This window comes from Magnolia sinica, chromosome 19 (assembly GCF_029962835.1).
Source record: "Magnolia sinica isolate HGM2019 chromosome 19, MsV1, whole genome shotgun sequence".
Taxonomy (NCBI): Eukaryota; Viridiplantae; Streptophyta; class Magnoliopsida; order Magnoliales; family Magnoliaceae; genus Magnolia; species Magnolia sinica.
Genome location: NC_080591.1, coordinates 10,879,533 through 10,898,221, shown reverse-complemented (window position 1 = coordinate 10,898,221; position 18,689 = coordinate 10,879,533). Strand labels below are relative to the sequence as shown.

Sequence of the window (18,689 nt, the reverse complement as noted above, 5' to 3'; positions counted from 1 at the left end):
TATCCCTTTAGTCTATCTTATCTCTACCAATTGACGGTACATGAGAACCGTCACAACCAAATATATGCAATTGTTGGTAGACTATTTTCATTTATCTAAACCTTGATTTCTTTTTACATGTGTGGCCCACGTGATTAATGAATGCATAAAAAACATTCACATTTAGAACTAGGACTTAATTAAATTCCTAATTGGAGGGGGTAAAGCCCAACTAATTTTTAATTTTTCCACACTTGGGCTTGGGCTTGGGCTTGTAGTGCTAGGTGAATGCAGGCTGGGGTTGGCTCTAGATTTGGGTCTTGAGTTAGGGTGGAAATATTTTCATGCAAACGTGCACATGTACCAATGAATGGCGTGTGGGATCCAAGCCGACCATTAGGTGTAATTCACACGATTATCTCCGGACTCAAAAACTAAGGCCCATCACTTTTCCATATGGGCCTCAATAGTAGAGTAAATCTGAACTTTTGATTGATGTCTGCACTGGCACTAACACATCTGGTGCGGTTGTCGGTTACAAAAGAGTTGGAATGATTTTGCGGGCGTTATCCAAACAGGCCTAACTTACTTTGCATAAATGATTTTAGGATTATTTGGATGTATATATAAGGGTGTTTGAAGCTGAATTATGGCACATTTGGTACATGTAATGTGGTTGAAGCTGTACAACGGTGCACGTGGCTCAAGATACATGTTATCACATTTCATGAGATGGTACACGGTCACACGTGCACATTTTTACCATTGACACATGTGGCACCTTAGCCCATGTGGAGTGCTTTGCACATGTGAGGGGTAGAGAAGATGAACGGAGTAGGTGGCACATCAGCACATGTGACACAAGAGGATGGATGGTGTCACATGTGGCACTTTAGCACACTTGGGGTACAATAGAAGATGAATGGTGATGCAAATGATACATTGGCACATGTGTCATAATCAAGATAGACAATGGTTCATTTGGTAAATTGACACATGTGGCATATGTAAAGTGATCGGAGATGGATGATTGCACATTTGGATATAACTATTGAGAAACATGAACTATTGAGAAACATGAGAAAATGTCTCTCATTAATGAATGTAGAAAAATAAAATTTTATATTTTTCAACAAAGATAGAAAGTGAAAAATGATATTACCTATATATTATGCAAAAAAAATGCTTAACAAATAAAAGAAAATGAGTTTCATTGAAACAATGTTGGTTTTCCTTTTCTTTCCATGAATCCAAACAGCCCTAAAGAGTGGGGCAGATTGGCTTTTGGGCTGGTCATGATCATGTTGGCCCACGCCTGATCAGTCCCAGATCCCACAAAAGTCTCTTGAATGTCTCGGTATTATAGCAATACAGAGACTGAAATGCAATCATGGCTAGGATCTTCCATTCAGTATCATTTTCAACCTATCAATGGATCTGACCCACCAGATGTGAGGCCCTGATCCTCCTCAACCTTTAAATTAAAGGTAATGGGAACGAATTTGCAAATCTCGATAAAAGTAGTTAAGGAACGGTGGGAGCAACTAGCAGTGCTAACGGTGGGGCTAGCCCAAAAGGTCTTGGGTCCCAGCCCTTTACAGGTGGGGCTTCAACCGGGCCCATGGCCTGGTTTTGGCTGGTCCTAGAATTGCAAACTTTACTATGGAGATTGGATGAGAGCCAGAGAAGAGACCTGTTTGATGTTGGTGGATGGGCCTGGGCCTGAAAGTGAAGGCCCAACCGAAAAATGGGTGAGATCATAGGCCTGACTTTCTGGCCCAAATAACATAATCTCAAAGCTTGCTTTCGCATTCGTCCATAAAAATAGATTCATACAGATTTGCCAACTAAGATCAAAGCATTTGAGTCATTTTCAAATCCCATCCAAAGGTGGTACAATCATTAAATGGTCTGGAATCAATGAACGAATGCACACCATGCGCATGGCTGGTGTAACAGGTCATGCCACTATTTCTCAATTTGCTTAATGTGGACCCCTCATGAATGTAAAACTATGGAATTCAATAATAAATCAGTTGTTTCGTCCGAGGAGCTATTTTTTTTACAGAGACAATGTTGTATAAATGCTTATGTTTTCACTTAATTAAAAAATAGGGGTGTACATGGAACTGGTAGAACCGGTAAACCAGACCGGAACTGACCAGACTGCAAGGTTTGGTCTGGTTCTGAAGTTCACTGGCTCTGGTTCTGGTTTCGAAAATCAAAGAACTGGTTAGTTTGGTTTGGTTCTTGATTTAGAGTTCTGAAGAATTGAACCGAACCATAGAATTGAACCCCAGACCCCTTGGTCAATAAATATTTAATTTTTTTAACATAAAAAACTAGATCATTCATCAAATGGATCACAACATGAATAGACATTCGCAGCAAAATTTCATTTTGGGAACTGAAAAGTGCCATAAAAACAAACCATGACAAGATTACTCTCTATGAAAATTTTCGGTAGAAGAGCATGGGCTGGATTATATATATAAAAAAACAATGCAATTGGGTTGGGTTATAAAAAGCTCATAACCATAGAACTCAACCAGAACTGAGCTGGTATTTTACTGTCTGGTTTCAATTCAATTCTAGGGTGCAAATGGTTCAGTTCTGGTTCTAGTTTTCCTGGAACCATTGGGAACGGTTTGGTTTCGATTTCACCCCAGAACCAGACCGAACCGAACCGTGTGCACTCCTAGTGGCAACCATTGCCGGCCCACCTGGTGCACTGAGCCAGGTCTGCATTTCTATGGGCCTGGAGCTATTTGCTTGGTCCATGTGCTGGGCTTGGGCCTCTCATGTATTGCAGGATAAATATTTGTGTTGGGCCTGGGCACAAGTCATTTTATCCTCACCCAACTCAGCCCGACTTAATGTGTACATGTTCTGTCCTACAAATATTTGTTCGAGTCATCCATTAGGCCACATATGCATCTTGCATATACACCACTGGCTTCCTTTCTTAGATGGCCCACTTGGTCAATGGAAGGGTTATGAACATTTACCCTAGGATTTAATCAATTTTGGGGTTGGGCCAGGGCTAAACTATTTCTTTCCGTCTTAGGCTTGGTCTGGGCTCAGGAATAGAGCCCTTTGATGGCCCATCAGGATTCAAAGCTAGCTTACGACAGATAAATAAATGTGGGCCACACATGGGGATGGGCCAGATAAATAAATGGGCAATTGGCAACCCACGGAAAGAAAAAAAACAAAAGAAAAAAGAAAAAAAAAAAAGAGAGAAAAAAGAAAAGAGAATTAAAATAAAATAAAGAGAGCCTGTGATAGTTGACAGGTTTTGTAAACATCATTTTCTTTCATAGCAGTCTTTAATAATAAACTTCCCTTGTAAACATCACCCGGCGTAACAGTCTCATTCGGATTTCTCTTTCACGGCATCATTTTCTTGTTTTGTACCTCATCCATGGTTTTAATAATAAAGTGACATGATCTAGTGAAGGCTAAGAATTCTTGAGAGCTCACTATTAGTGGTAGTTAGTGTGAATTAGCATTGAAAGGTGCATTTGATAGAGTTGAATCAACCCACATCAAATGCACCAAAAGACCTTTTCTTAAAATCACAGTAAATTCATGTGACTTCATTTAGTATAGATTCCAATTACCACCTATTCACAAGTTATAATTCTCTTTCTCATTCTCTCTCCACAAACGCATTCCACATATTGGCTGCCAAACACATTTACATGGATGCCAATGAATTTTGTTATGCCATATACGACTAGTGATTCTAATTTACTTAGATTCCATGATAATAGCAAATTCATAACAAATATTTCTCTCAAATGATGTCAAAGATCTTGGCCATTCATTAAGATGCCTACAACCGATTATAGGGATTCCCTTAAACCCAAAATTCCAAGCGCCTGCCACTATGATGTTTCTATTATATCCACTGTATCCATCTTCTCAACTCATTTTAAGATATGAGCCCAAACATTAGGGAGATCCAAAACTCAACTAGGCCATACCACGGGAAACGATGGGGATAGAGATACCCACCTGATGTAATTTAGGTGGGCCACACAAAGGGAAGCAATTTAGGGGGTGAACATTACTATTTTTAGTTGTGTGGTTCACCTCCAAATCACATATTGAGTAGATTTTTGGGCCATATGGCTAAAATGGGGTGACACATTTGTTAATCACGTAAAGTTTACATAAATATTATATTAAGTTATGTGTGAGAATTTTTTAGTTGTCGATTTGGTTCACGTCATTGACTCCCACATTAATTTAGCATATGAATTAGTGAGCCCCACCATGATATTTAAGTAAAATCCAACTAGAACACTAGGTATGTTACCTCATTTTAGTTGTATGGCCCAAAAATCACCCCAATATGTGATTCAGGTGGGCCATACAAAGGGAAACAGTTGGGAAAGGGATGCCCCATGTATTGTTTTCAATTGTCTGGTCCACAAAAATCACAGCCCGGGCTGTTTTCGAGGCCCTACTGCTATATATAATGGAATGACGGACCCAATGACCGGGGTGGATTTCACATAATCTTAGGCCACATGTAAGAATTCATAGAATCCATCTCGAGGAAAAAAGGTTGTGGTTTCACTCCATTATTAATTCCATTTATATAGTGCCATATACACTTAAAAATTTCAATTCACATTAATTCAATGATAATTGTGATACGTATTCTAATTCATACAAAATACATGCTGCCAGCCAAATGACACCTTACAAGCATTCCACCCATCACTTGAGGGTTGCTAGCGAAGCATAACTCTTGAAAGAGAAATACTCACATTCAACTAGTTGGACTATACGTTAAAATCTACTCAAAGGATAACTTTCAGCATATCATAGGGGTTCAACATCCAAACACTAAAATTGGTTGTCCCTACCATGAGGAGGACCTTCTACAAAGATCAGCCCCTTCTATTCATCCATTTATCTGGTGTACCACACCACAGAAAATAATGTATAGCCATTGATAAATAACAAAATATAAGTATGGTCTGCCTTATCTGTAGCTAGGGCTTAGCTTATGTGACATGTTGGATTTCAATGGCACATGACATGTTGGAAATTATCCATTGGGCGGACAATAGATTATAGTCCAATCAAGTGGATATGAGCATCTCTCCGCTTTAAATAAGGGAAACCTTTTAACATTTTCATGAAAAACAGTGTATTAAAACAAGTTAAAGCGGATTTTTTCCATATATTTTCTTTCCTCTAATGTGATACTTGTTTGCCGTATCCATTTTTTCCCACCAATTCAAAACAAATAGGAATGTAAGCAATTAAGATGCTAAGCTGCATCTCTAGCATACAATAATCCCAGAAGCCACAGTAATTGTGTTATCTTAACCATTCATTCAAGCCGCACATCTTGTATATAACCAAAGCATGCTTATCTTTCTTAAAGTGGAATTGGTTCAACCACCATCGACATGGCAATGTCCTTTGTTTCACGGTCAGGGATGCCAAATCCATCTCCGTAGAGGTATGTACAAGTCGACATCCGCGGTAAATTAAATACGGCAGCAATGAAAGAATTAGGTAATGCAGAAAGAGTGGCCCGATGATGGTTCATCTTCTTCCATGTTTCACTGATTACTCCTTTGATGTGTTCCCTGGCTATTTCTTCTGAAACACCGGCTTCGTGCATGTAACATTGGATGGCTTTTGGAACATCACCTCTTGCTATTTCATCCTGTGTCCATAGAAAATATGCAGCATGAAGGGTCAGCAAGAGTTTTGGGTCCACACATGGGCCGAAAGTTAGGAACAGGCCAAGACCATTTAGCCATAGTAGGCTCTGATTTAGCTTAAATCTACTTCATGGCCCAGGCAATTTCTTCGTTGAACCTCACAACCAGGCTCAGGCCTGGTGGAACCAGAAGTAGAATTAATCTGTGATGGACTGATGAAGACCGGGTTGTGGATACTTTCATGTCCAAGACGGACAAGAGAAGGCCTGATCAGAGGCGGAAGTGATCAGGACCGTCAAAATGCTAAAATAGGCATATCCCACAAACCGGAATGAGTTATTTGATGTACCATATATGATTTTGGGGTAGAAGAAGCTACTTTAGCTATCCAACCCCGCTACGCCGGGTTGCCATGCTAAATTTCCAAGATTCAGGTCATTGGTCAAAAACCTTTTTAATTTCATTTTATTACTATTTATAGTAAGTTTTAGTTCAATCATAACTCTTGATACTTTGAACTTTCGGAGTCATGCCTAACATGAAAAGGGCTTAGAAAATTTAGGAGAATAATGTGTTTAGGCCAAAGCCATGCTCGACCGGTCGTAGGGTCCGGCTCGACCGGTCGTGGACCGGCTCGACTTAAAGTCCAGCGAGCACTGTTTTTGATCCCGAGGTGTTCGATCGGTCGTGGCCCATTCACGACCAGTCGTGGGGTCCTCTCGACCGGTCATGCAGGCTACACGACCAGTCGAGGTTACGCAGATTCGATCTGTGATTTTGCGCGGATTTCATGTCGCAAGTCCTTTTGCAACTGGGATGCGGAAAGGGGAGTTTTTAAAACTATAAATAGGGGTTCCTAGGATTTTTTCATAGAGAAAAGGTAAGAAAAATTTATTTTAAGGTGTGGGCAAAGGGTTTTCTATGTGCTTCCAAGAGAGAGGTTAGTACATTACTTTGTAATCTTCATTCCTCATAGTGGAAGTTTGCATCCATGGTTTTTTATCCTAGTTTGGAGTTTTTCCATGTATATCTTGTCTTGTGGTTTGTCTTGAATGCTTTAATCTATTTCTAGTTTATATTTCTTCCTGTTTATCGTTTGTGGGTGAGGCCTGAGATTGGATCTAGGCTCACTGCGTTGTTGGCGTGCTGCGCAACAACTGGTATCAAAGCTATTGGTTTAGTTCTATTGGGAGCGATAATAGAAGAAAGGAAAACTAGAATTGAGAAGTTTGATGGTTCAAACTTTGCCTTCTGGAAGATGCAGATGGAAGATTATCTGTATCAGAAGGACCTCTATATTCCTCTAGGAGGAAAAGAGAAGAAACCAGAAAAGATGACAGATGATGAATGGTTTTTACTGGATAGGAAGGCTTTAGGAACGATCCGACTCTCTTTGTCTAAGAGCGTCGCCTTCAATATATCCAAGGTAAAAACGACAAAAGAATTAATGGAAGCCCTAGCCACCATGTATGAAAAACCCTCAGCATCCAACAAGGTTCATCTTATGAAACAGTTATTCAACATGAAGATGTCAGATGGTGGGAGCGTGGCTGAACATCTAAACGAGTTCAATACAGTCACGAGCCAGTTGGAATCCGTTGGCATTGTTTTTGAGGATGAGGTAAGGGCATTATTGATCTTATCCAGTTTACCAGACAGATGGGATGGTTTGGTGATTGCTGTGAGCAATTCTTCAGGGTCGACAAAGTTGAAATTTGATGATGTGGCCAGTCTAATTCTCAGCGAAGAATCTAGAAGAAAGGCATCAGGAGTTTCAGGGGATTCAGGGAATGCTCTAAATGTTGAAGGAAGAGGAAGATCGCTGAACAAAGGAGGCAATAAACACGGGCGTTCTAAGTCGAGGAAGAAGTCCAAGGGACCGAAAGACAAAGACGGGTGTTGGCATTGCGGCAAGAAGGGGCACATGAAACGTGATTGCAGGACGCTCAAGAAACAAGAAGGAAGCTCTCAAGGCGGGAAGGATTCAGTGAATCTATCTGAGGAGAGTGACACAGAGGCCTTAATCTTGTCTCTTGATGCGAGGAATGAGTCTTGGGTTATAGACTCGGGTGCTTCGTTTCATGCCACTTCATGTAAGGAAGTTCTGCGTGATTATGTGTCAGGTGACTTTGGGAGAGTCTACCTAGGTGATGATGAGCCGTGCAGTATTGTTGGAAAGGGAGACGTTCATGTCAATCAGAAAGACAGAACGGTTTTGAAATTGAAGGATGTCAGACATGTACCGAGTTTGAAATGTAACTTGATCTCAGTGGGGCAATTGGCCGATACTGGTTATGTGATGACATTCACTAGTGATTACTGGAAGATCACAAAAGGTGCCTTAGTGATATCTCAAGAGAAAAAGGACGGTACTTTATACGTGACTTCAGGATCTTATTGTTTACTCTCAGTCGCATTAACTGGAGTGAATGGGCAGTTATGACATCAGAGCTTGGGACATATGAGTGAGAAAGGGATGAAAGTGCTATTGTCAAAAGGGAAGCTACCAGGGCTGAAGTCTATTGACTTGGAATTCTGCGAGGACTGCGTATATGACAAGCAGAAGAGGGTAAGTTTCAAGAAGAGAGGACGCATCTGTTGGAGCTTGTACACACTGATGTGTGGGGACTGGCACAGCTATCATCTCTTGATGGTTCACGTTACTTTGTTTCCTTTATTGATGATGCTAGTAGAAACTGTGGGTTTATTTCTTAAAGCATAAATCTGATATATTTGACGTATTTAAGAAGTGGAAAGTTATGGTAGAAAACGAGACAGGTAGAACAGTAAAATGTCTCAGAGCAGATAATGGGGAGAAATCTTGTGATAAGAGATTTGAGGAGTATTGTGCGGCGTGGAATTAAACATCGAGAAAAGTAAAGTAAATATCAGCAGAATGGTGTGGCTGAGCGCATTAAGAGGACCATCCTTGAGTGCGCCAAGAGCATGAGGCTACATGCAGGGTTGTCCAAGACGTTTTGGGTAGATGCTGTGAATACTGCCGCATATCTCATCAATAGAAGTCCCTCAGCACCATTGGATGGTAGACTACCAAAAGAAACGTGGACTGGGAAAGAAGTGAACCTTACAAATCTCAGAGTGTTCGGTTGCATTTCATATGTTCGTATTGATGTAGAGCACAGAAACAAGCTAGATGTGAAGTCCAAGAGGTGCACGTTTATAGGCTACGGGTAGCATGATTTTGGATACAGGTTTTAGGATACAAAAAACAGAAAAATCATAAGAAACAAAGATGTAGTCTTCAATGAAAAAGTGATGCATAAGGACAATGTGCAGGAAAATAAGGCCGAGGAGAAAGAATTCGTAAAGTTGGAAGAGTTACCGGACACGGGTGTTACAGTGCCACGAGATGATCATGCACAGGAGCATTATGAGGCAGAGCCACAGATACCAGTTGTGAGGAGGTCTACTCGGGAGAGGAGACCCATGGTCTGATACTCACCCTCCTTACATTATCTAATGTTGATAGATAATGGTGAACCAGAGTGTTTTGAAGAGACGTTACAGTCAGATACACCGGTTAAGTGGGAGCAAGCCATGGATGATGAGATGGACACTCTTGAGTCTAATTGTATGTGGGATCTAGTCACTCTACCCAAGGTAAGAAAGCTCTTCATAACAAGTGGGTTTACAGACTGAAGGAGGAGCACGATGGTTCGAAACGGTACAAGGCCGGATTGGTTGTGAAAGGGTTTCAACAAAAGGTAGGTATCGATTTCACTGAAATATTTTTACCGATAGTGAAAATGTCGACAATTTGCATGGTCTTGAGTATAATGGCTACAGAAGACTTACATCTAGAGCAGTTAGATGTTAAGACAACATTTCTTCATGGAAACTTTGAAGCAGAGGTATATATATATATATATCATCCGACAGGATATGTGGCATTAGGAAAAGAGAACAGGTGTGCAGACTGAAAAAGAGTTTATATGGCCTGAAGCAAGCCCTGAGGCAGTGGTATAAGAAGTTCAACAGCTTCATGTCGGGAAACGGTTACAGGAGATGTCATGTAGACCACTGTTGCTATTTGAAGAAATTTGATACGTCATACATCATCCTTCTTCTGTACGTTGATGATATGCTTGTGGTCGGATCAAGCATGAAGGACATCTCATATTTCAAAAGACAACTGTCTAAAGAATTTGTCATGAAGGATTTAGGAACTGTAAAATAAATCTTAGGCATGAGGATAAAGCGTGACAGGGAAAACAAGAAACTAGTTTTGTCACAAGCTGAGTACATAGCTAAGATACTTGATCGATTCAATGTGGGAGGTGCTAAGCTGGTTAGCACTCCATTAGCCAACTACTTCAAGCTATCTAAGGAGCAAGGTGCAAAGACGTAGGAGGAACGAGACTATATGACTAAAGTCCCATACGCGTCAGCTATTGGGAGTCTTATGTATGCTATAGTGAGCACGAGGCCAGACATTGCTCAAACAGTGGGAGTTGTTAGCAGGTTCATGAACAACCTCGGGAAGGAACATTGGAAAGCTGTGAAGTGGATTCTTAGATACCTGGTAGGTACTAAGGATGTAGGGCTGTACTATGGTGGATCAGAAATCAAGCTACAGGGCTATGTGGATTCAGATTTGGCAGGAGACATCGACAGCAGAAGAAGCACTACAGGTTATGTCTTTACTCTAGGTAGTGCTGCAGTCAGTTGGGTTTCTCAGTTACAGAAGATAGTATCTATCCGTACGACAGAAGCAGAATATGTTGCGGGTACTGAAGCGTGCAAGGAGATGGTGTGGATGCAAGGTTTCATGGAAGAGTTGGGTAAGAAGCAAGCAGATTGCAAGATGTACAGTGACAGTCAGAGTGCAATACACTTGGCTAAGAATTCAGCCTTTCATTCAAGGACCAAGCATATTGTCATCAGATATCACTTCATTCGTTCGTTACTGGAAGATGGATCGATTGCTCTGGAGAAGATTCATACAAGTGAGAATCCTGCAGATATGCTGACCAAGGCGGTCACACGGGAGAAGCTAAAGCTCTGTTCAGCTTTGATTGGTCTTCAGGCTTAAAGATAGGGAGGTGATGTATTCCGGATGAAGAAGACGAAGGTTTAAGGTGATGTGTCTCCAAGTGGGAGATTGTTAAGATATGGAGCCACATATGGGACCGTCCTCGACCGGTCGTAGGGTTCGACTCGACCGATCATGGACCGGCTCGACTCAAAGTCCAGTGAGCACTGTTTTTTTTCTGGGGTGTTCGACCGGTCATAAGTGGTCCACGACCGGTCGTAGGTGGCTCTCGACCGGTCGTGGACTCTATACGACCAATCGAGGTTACGCAGATTCGTTACGCGATTTTGCGTGAATTTCGTGTTGCAAGTCCTTTCGCAACTGGGATGTGGAAAAGGAGTTTCCTAAAACTTTAAATATGAGGTATCTAAGGGTTTTTCATATAGAGAAAAAAAGCAAGGAAAAATTATTCTAAGGTGTGGGCAAAGGGTTTTCTATGTGCTTTCAAGGGAGAGGTTAGTATATTGCTTTGTAATCTTCGTTCTTCATAGTGAAAATTTGCATCCATGGTTTTTTACCCTGGTTTGAGATTTTTCACGTATATCTTGTCTTGTGGTTTGTTTTAAATACTTTGAAAATCATTTTATTTCTGTTTTTACTATAAATAGTAAGTTTCAATTCGATTATAACTTTTAATCCTTTGAGTTTTAGGAGACGTGCCCAACATGAAAAGGGCTTAGAAAATTTAGGAGAATAATGTGTTTAGGCCAAATTGGACACTCACTATTTTTGGCCGAAAATCATGAAGTCTAATAGAAAACATGATCGTCTATAAATAATAAGTTTACTATTTATAGTAAGTCACAAATTTTATGGAGTTTGAGTTGGAGTTTGATTCTAAAACTTCTTTCTAGATCTGGTATCACTATTTAAAAGGCTGCAAATTCATTTTTATTATCAATCAATTTATTTTCAAATTTATTAGAATTTATTTTTAATTTTCTATTCTTTCTCTTGGATTTGAGGAATCTCTCTGAGGAGTCCAGAGAAGCTCTGTGGATTCAGAGTATTTATCCCCTTCAAGAAGATGGTGTGATCGACCTCATCACATCCATCCCTGTGTCATGCACTACCAGAGGCTAGATGGGCTAGCCTGATCCATGAAGCTGAAGAATCAAGGGTGTTAATTGCAAATGTAAGAAATAGAGGGTGCATACCGTTGCAGTTCCCAAATCATCTGTGAGCCGGAAAATAATGGATGATGTACGGATGAAACTTTGATCGTTCAGTAAAAATTCAATGGACTCCTTGGATGGTTTTTGCCCTAGTAAGAAGAACGTATGGATTAGCATGATGGGACCCGATATAGAAATCCATGCATTGTTTAGGTACTCTTCGAGCGTCGGTGTGTAGCCGCGGTTGTACCATTTTGCCTCTACTAAGCCTGCTTTGCAATAACCTAACCACTGCAATTCAAATGAGCCAATATTCAGCTAAGCAATAGCAATAGATGTAGCTTATCAGCTCTCTTTCTAAAATAAACAGTGTATGTAATATCATACCCCTTTCTTCAGATATGGGACAATGTCCAAACCATGTTCCCTGAGAACGACGAAGGCCGCGTCGTGGGTGCTGTTGTAAAGAGCTACAAACAATATCTTCATGTATTCTGGTAGTGGTTCGATGGTATTAATGTCCCACCTGAAAAATCATATCATTGTTGTATTGGAGTCTGTAGGCTTAGGTTATTGGAATCACAACTATCACTATTCTAGACTAGAAGTTTTAAATTCTGAGTAATGTGTTTCTATAGATTATGTGCATCTACTCTGGGGCCTACTGGGTAAGTGTGTGTGGTCAGGATTTCAACAAGTTTCCCATCTTACCTATCAACTGCATCTGTAAATAGTTCCAATTCATCCAACGAACCATAATTAAACATCGTACGTATCATCTACCAGTGTAATGAATTGAACGAGTCTTGCAAACACTTCCCTGCAATGTCCGAACTGAGGCTCAAAGACTGTTCCCATGGCCCATAAGAAAGCCTCCATCAGACGGCCTCTAGCGAAGCTCAACTTCTTTGCAAGTCCTGTGTTGGCCCACCAACTATGCAGAATAGAGAAAGAAATAACACCACTAGCATCAAACTCACATAATACATACATACTTAGATAAGTAATTGTACATAAATAAACATGCATGTGTATATTTGTATCTATGAATATACGTACATGCATCACGTCCATATATTCATGCATAGACGTGTTTTCACATTTAGTTTGTCTCTCCATACGAAGGAATGATCTGGACAATTAATATCATCAATCTGAATCGTCTATCTAGCATCATCCACTCTTTATAGGCGGCATTGAAAAAATCATTCTGGATGATCTGAACCATCCAATCAGTGCCTTGAAAAAATATATGAAGAATAGTGCTTGTAGGGTGGTACTACAAAAGCAACCAGGTGTCCTTAGATGGTTTTTACTCAGTACAACTGATGGACACAAGAGGAGCCATGCAATGTCCTAGAGCATTATAATTTAGATTTCTCCTTAGAAAATGTATGCACCATACATCCAATGTCCTTACCTTGAGACCTTCATAAGCTCTCTTTGGTAAGTACTTTGAACCATGTTGAAATCGAGCTTAGCTAGTTGAAGTAAGATAGGATTCATTCCTTCCTTTTTCTCATAGAAGTCTATGTACCATCTAGCCTCCAACCTTGGCATTCTCCAATGCACTGGAAGCTCCAATGCATGATCTATCAGCATGCCAATGTATCCCTGCATATGCTTTAGCTTTACTTCTTTGAGATGCTTGCTTGTGAAGGCTTTGGCCTCATCGAAGATGGTTTCTCCATCCATGCCATGGTATGAAGCTTCATATAGGCTCACCAGACCGATCGGATCATTGTTGAGGCCCGCTCGGAAACCACCCGTCTCATCCTTGAATCTTCTGAATATTTCTGTCCATTGAATATGTGCAAAGTTAGATTGGAGGATGTGAAGAGATTGGTGCATAAAAGTGATATGAGTGTGTTCATCAGGTGGGCCCACTGAGAACATACCTTGGTCCCAAAATTCAAGCTGGTCCAATCAATCATGAGGTGGATCACATGCATTCTCTTGATATGGCCAGTTTTATTTTGTAACCACATATATCCTCGGCTGTTATGATTCTCAGTGGAGACAACATGCTTACTGGGCCATTTCTTATTGGTGGGACCCAGGTGATGAACCACCCAGATCTTTGTGGGAATGTCTTGGGCATTTTCCAGTTACATCTATAGCTACAAGTTAAGATCACTAAGGAGCGGGCCATCACCATTGACTTTCACTCGTGTGCGGCCCAATGCCGCTCTTTCTCCACAGGAGTCTTAACTTGTATGATGTGGATGAGAGTGGTATAGACTCTTGAAGGGTGGAATTAGTGTTTATTTTTTAAGTTATCATTATCCAAATTTAGCTTAAAATTTATGGTCAACTGAAAATCATAGAATCACTTATGGAATGAAAGATCTAAAGATCTCTCAATCCCAATGACTCCTATGGTTGGTCTACAGTAGGAGATTTCCAGTAAGAGTCTCGGTGAAAACAAATGAAGGAGTTATGCATCATTTTTAACCAGCAGAGAGTGCGGTCTCTATTTTATATAATTTTAAATTTTTTTAGAGATTTAAAAAGTTCTAAAAATGAATAAATCCGAAGTCAAGTGACAAACATCGGGATAAAAAGAAGCAAAGCATGATCATTGGGAGAAGCGTATGTGTGGAAGTGTCGATGCAAACTTGGAGATGAGAGAGAGGAGGAAAACTAAACACGCAGACAGAAAGAGATAGTCGGGCTACGTGAAAAATTCCGCTAACAGAACCTCCGAAGCACACACTACTACTGCTCTTTCCTCATTTCTTTGAGTGTATTCCAGCATTCTAGCTAGGTGTATCTAGAGTGCAAGGAACCATTGCCAACTTCTCTCCAATTAAGAGGGGAATCAAACAAATTTTATAGAATAGACCAATAAATAAATGGGCCATTGACAACCAAATTTTTTTTTAAAAAAATCCCAATAAAAAATCAAGAGAGCATGTGTACCTGGAGAAACCTCAAGCCCATGTTCTCTTAGAAGCCTGAAGTAGAGAGCTGTAGAATGGATATCACCCTCTGTTACCATTTCTTTCTCACCCATGTATATAGCCTTTAGCTTATCGTTGATCTCCTTCTCAAAGAGACGGCCCACCCCTAGACGGTGGAGATCGTCGATCAACTCAAGTTGGGCCAGTGGCCCATCTGCTTCTTCAAGACAGCGTCTCGCAGCTTCCTTCAGCTCCTCAATCCGTCCCACATAAACATCACCCTGCATAAACAGTCTCAGTACTACTTTTTGAGATCCATACACCCAACCGTGTTAAGTAGCAAATGAAAAGGACACCTGTTGTTGTGTCATCCGTCGAGGGACTCATGGCCCAATATGCAAGCGATATATGTGGGATCCAAGCCACTCACTAGGTGGACCCCATCTGATAAACCACACGTTTGTGTCAGATGTGGACAGTTGGTTACTGTCTTTAAACCAGTCTGGTTTTTGGTAAGGGTACAAGAGTCGGGTGGGTCGAGCCTGACCTGACTTTGGACCTATTAGATTGGACCTTATGCCAGGCTTGAGTCTGGATGCATGGCATGATCAAATTTCCAGCCTGGTCCGGACTAGCCCGATTTCAGATGTGCATGTCTAATATATCTTACAACTATACCATTCATACGTACATGTCTTTCTCAATTAGGCAATCCATGCATCTTAAATCTGGACCATTGATTTCGTTCCTCTAAGTGTCTATTTCTTTGTACATGTGTGGCCCACTTGATAAATGAATATATACAGAAACATTCAAGTGGGAAATAGGAATTTCATGGACAGGCTTGGATAATCAGATCTAGCCTGGGCCCAGAATGTTCAAAAGCTTGAAATTTCTGAGCCCAAGCCCAGGCCATTTGGCCCACCTATCAAGCGGCTTGGATTTCAAAGCACTTTTGCCATGTTGTAACAGGTGGGCCACGAGAGAGTTGCAGCTCCCACCAGCATGGCTCTACCGATTGTAATTTGATCACCTTGTAATCGCTCTTTAACAATTGTATGAAGTCGTTATTCCATATGCTCGGATGGAAATTCCCCGATCGTCTTGAAGTGACCGGCTCGCAAGTTTGAGTGATGGCTGGCCGTCTGATCTGCCTGACCATATTCCCATGGGCCAGTGCCTGCTGGGATAACAGGAGTAGTTGGTGAACGTGCAAGAGGGGAAATAGGCCACTGGGAGAGGAGATTAAGAGCCATCTTAATCAGCTATGATTGTCGAGAGTCTTAGGACTAACCACCTTATCTACCATCTATATATATATATATAAAATCAGAAGCCCCTGGCTGCAAGCGGATTGGCTGGTTACCACACACCACCATCTGGCTGGTGTGTTGACGTCACCAATTTCTGTGGGTCCCATCATGATGTAAGTGTTATATCCAAACCGTCCTTCCATTTGGCGATTTCGTCGCAAGGCTTGAGCTGAAACATAAGACATATCCAAAGATCAAGTGGACCACACTGAAAAAAGTAGTGGGGAATGAACATCTACCATTGAAACGTTTTTGGGGTCACGGAAGTTTGGGATCAATAGATATTTATTTTTGCTCTTCATCAAGGTCTGTGTGACCTTGTGAACAGATTGGATGGAAAATAAATGTTATCGTGGCCCTACGAATGTTTTAATGGTGAAAATCATTGTCCCACTGCTATTTGTGGTGTGGTCCACTCGAGCTTTGGATATGACTCATTTTTGGGATTATGCTCTAAAATAATCTCTTCAAATGGATGAATGGGGTGGATGTAATAAATACGTCATTGTGGGCCCATGTAACTTTGATCTCCTTTGAACCGTTCATACAACTCGGAACTCGAGGAGCGTCAGCGCTCATCTTCGCACGACACGTACCCACATCAGCCATGTCGGTGGTGTGTGGTACACCAGTCAATCCGCTTCCCTTTGTGTGAGCTCCATCTTTGACCATGAAATATGTCCTAATCAAATTCCGTCCGGTCAGAACACCACCGACCTACGTGGTGGCAGGGTCACCACGAAATCGATCCGCATCCGTTGTAGATGCGCCGCCGCATACCCTGATTCGGATCTTTATATCTTGCACAACCGCGCGGAATAGGTGACGCAGGAGAAACAGTTTAATGGGTGAGGCCCTGATCGTGGGGCCCACCTTGATGCATGTGTTGTATATCCATGCTATCCATCTGTTTTTACAATATTATTTCAGGGCATAGTTCCAAAATAAACATTACAGTGGGCCTTAGGAAGTTTTTAATTGTTGGCATTCAATTATCACTGTTTTCCTGTGGTGTGGTCCACCGGAAATTTGGATCTGCTTTATTTTTAGAACCATGCACTGAAATGATCTAGTAAAACGGATGGACGGCACAGATATATAAAAGATATATTGAGGTGGCCCCACAATCAAGGCCTCATCCACTGTGTTGTGAACCCTGCCTTGCCAATTCGCGCCCCCTTGCCCCACGGACGCCGATTGTGTCTTAACCCTGCCTGTATGACTCGGTCCTGCCAAGGGGCTCTGTGCGGCCCACTATGGTGTACGTATTTTATCCACGTCGTTTATCCATTTGAACAGATCATTTTAATTTATGAGTCCAAAAAGGAGTTAGATAGAAGGCTTAAGTGGGCACACCACAGGAAGCATGGTCGATAAATATAATGATGCCACCCTTGAAACCTTCCTATGGTCCACTGTTATGTTTGTTTGCCATTCAACTTGTTCATAAGGTTAGATGAAAGGAAAACATAAATATAAGCTTGATCAAAATCTTTTGTGGCCTCAAAAACTTTTCAACGATAGATGACGTTCAATACCTCTGTTTCCTGTGGTGTGGCCTATTTGATACTTGGATCTGCTCTTTCTTTTTTTTTCTTTTTTTTTTTGTCATGCTTTAAAATAATCTGTTAAAATAGATGGATGGCGTGGATAAAAATCAGGCATCGTGATAAGCCCACAGAGCCCCTGCCGGAATCGAGTCCTTTCATGGGGTAGGACGCAATCCGCGCAGGACATCCTTCTGGAGAGGATTCGGACAGGTACATCCACGCCGTCTATCTGCTTTGCTAGCTCATTTTAGGCCAAATTTCAAAATAAAGCAGATCCAAATCTTATATGGACCACGCCGCAGGAAACAGTGGTGATTGAAAGCCCACCATTAAAAACTTCCTCCAGCCAATGTAATTTTATTTGCATTCCAAACTTTTGATAAGGTCCCCCCAACCTGGACGAAGGGAAAACTCACATATCAGATTGATCTAAAACAATTGTGTCCCACAAAAAAATTTTAATGGTCAATCACCATTGTTTCCTGCCATGTGGTCCACCTAAGATTTTGATATGCTTCATTTTTAGATACATGACTTAAAATGAGATGGAAAAACGGATGAACGGCCTGGATATATAACTCATATATCAAGGTGGGCCCACTAACGGCCTAACTTAATCCCCTCCCATCAGGTCTAGTTACGTCAACCATCGTTTGAGAATCTTTCGATGCATCCATTTGAATTTGGACTCATTCACCTCCACATCATCTGTCTAGACCGTCCATTACACTTAGTTCACACATAACCCATCCAGACCGTCCATTAGTCCCAGTCCACTCTTTCAGGCTTGCTTGAAAAAATAATACTCATCAGATGATCCAAAACTGTAATTTCAGTGCCATGCAAAGATGGACGGACAAGATTGTTTTGAGAATATAGGTCCTGTCGCGGACACTTGCGACCGTCTGATGGATGAGAATTTTATATAGTAGACAAAGCGTGGACTGAAGGCGGCTAACAAAGGTACGAGGATGAGAATGAGTCAAATAATTAAGGAGGTGAGCCCACTTGATAATTTTTAAATAAGATTCATGATTTTTAAAGGGTTTTTAACAAAATAAACCTCTGATCTGAATTAATTAT

General features: G+C 41.2%; 1 pseudogene; it reads right to left on the bottom strand.

Moving 5' to 3' along the window:
* Nucleotides 1-5,380: 5,380 nt before the first annotated feature.
* Nucleotides 5,381-15,905, bottom strand: LOC131235673 (monoterepene synthase TPS1, chloropastic-like; annotated as a pseudogene).
* Between the last annotated feature and the right edge of the window lie 2,784 nt (nucleotides 15,906-18,689).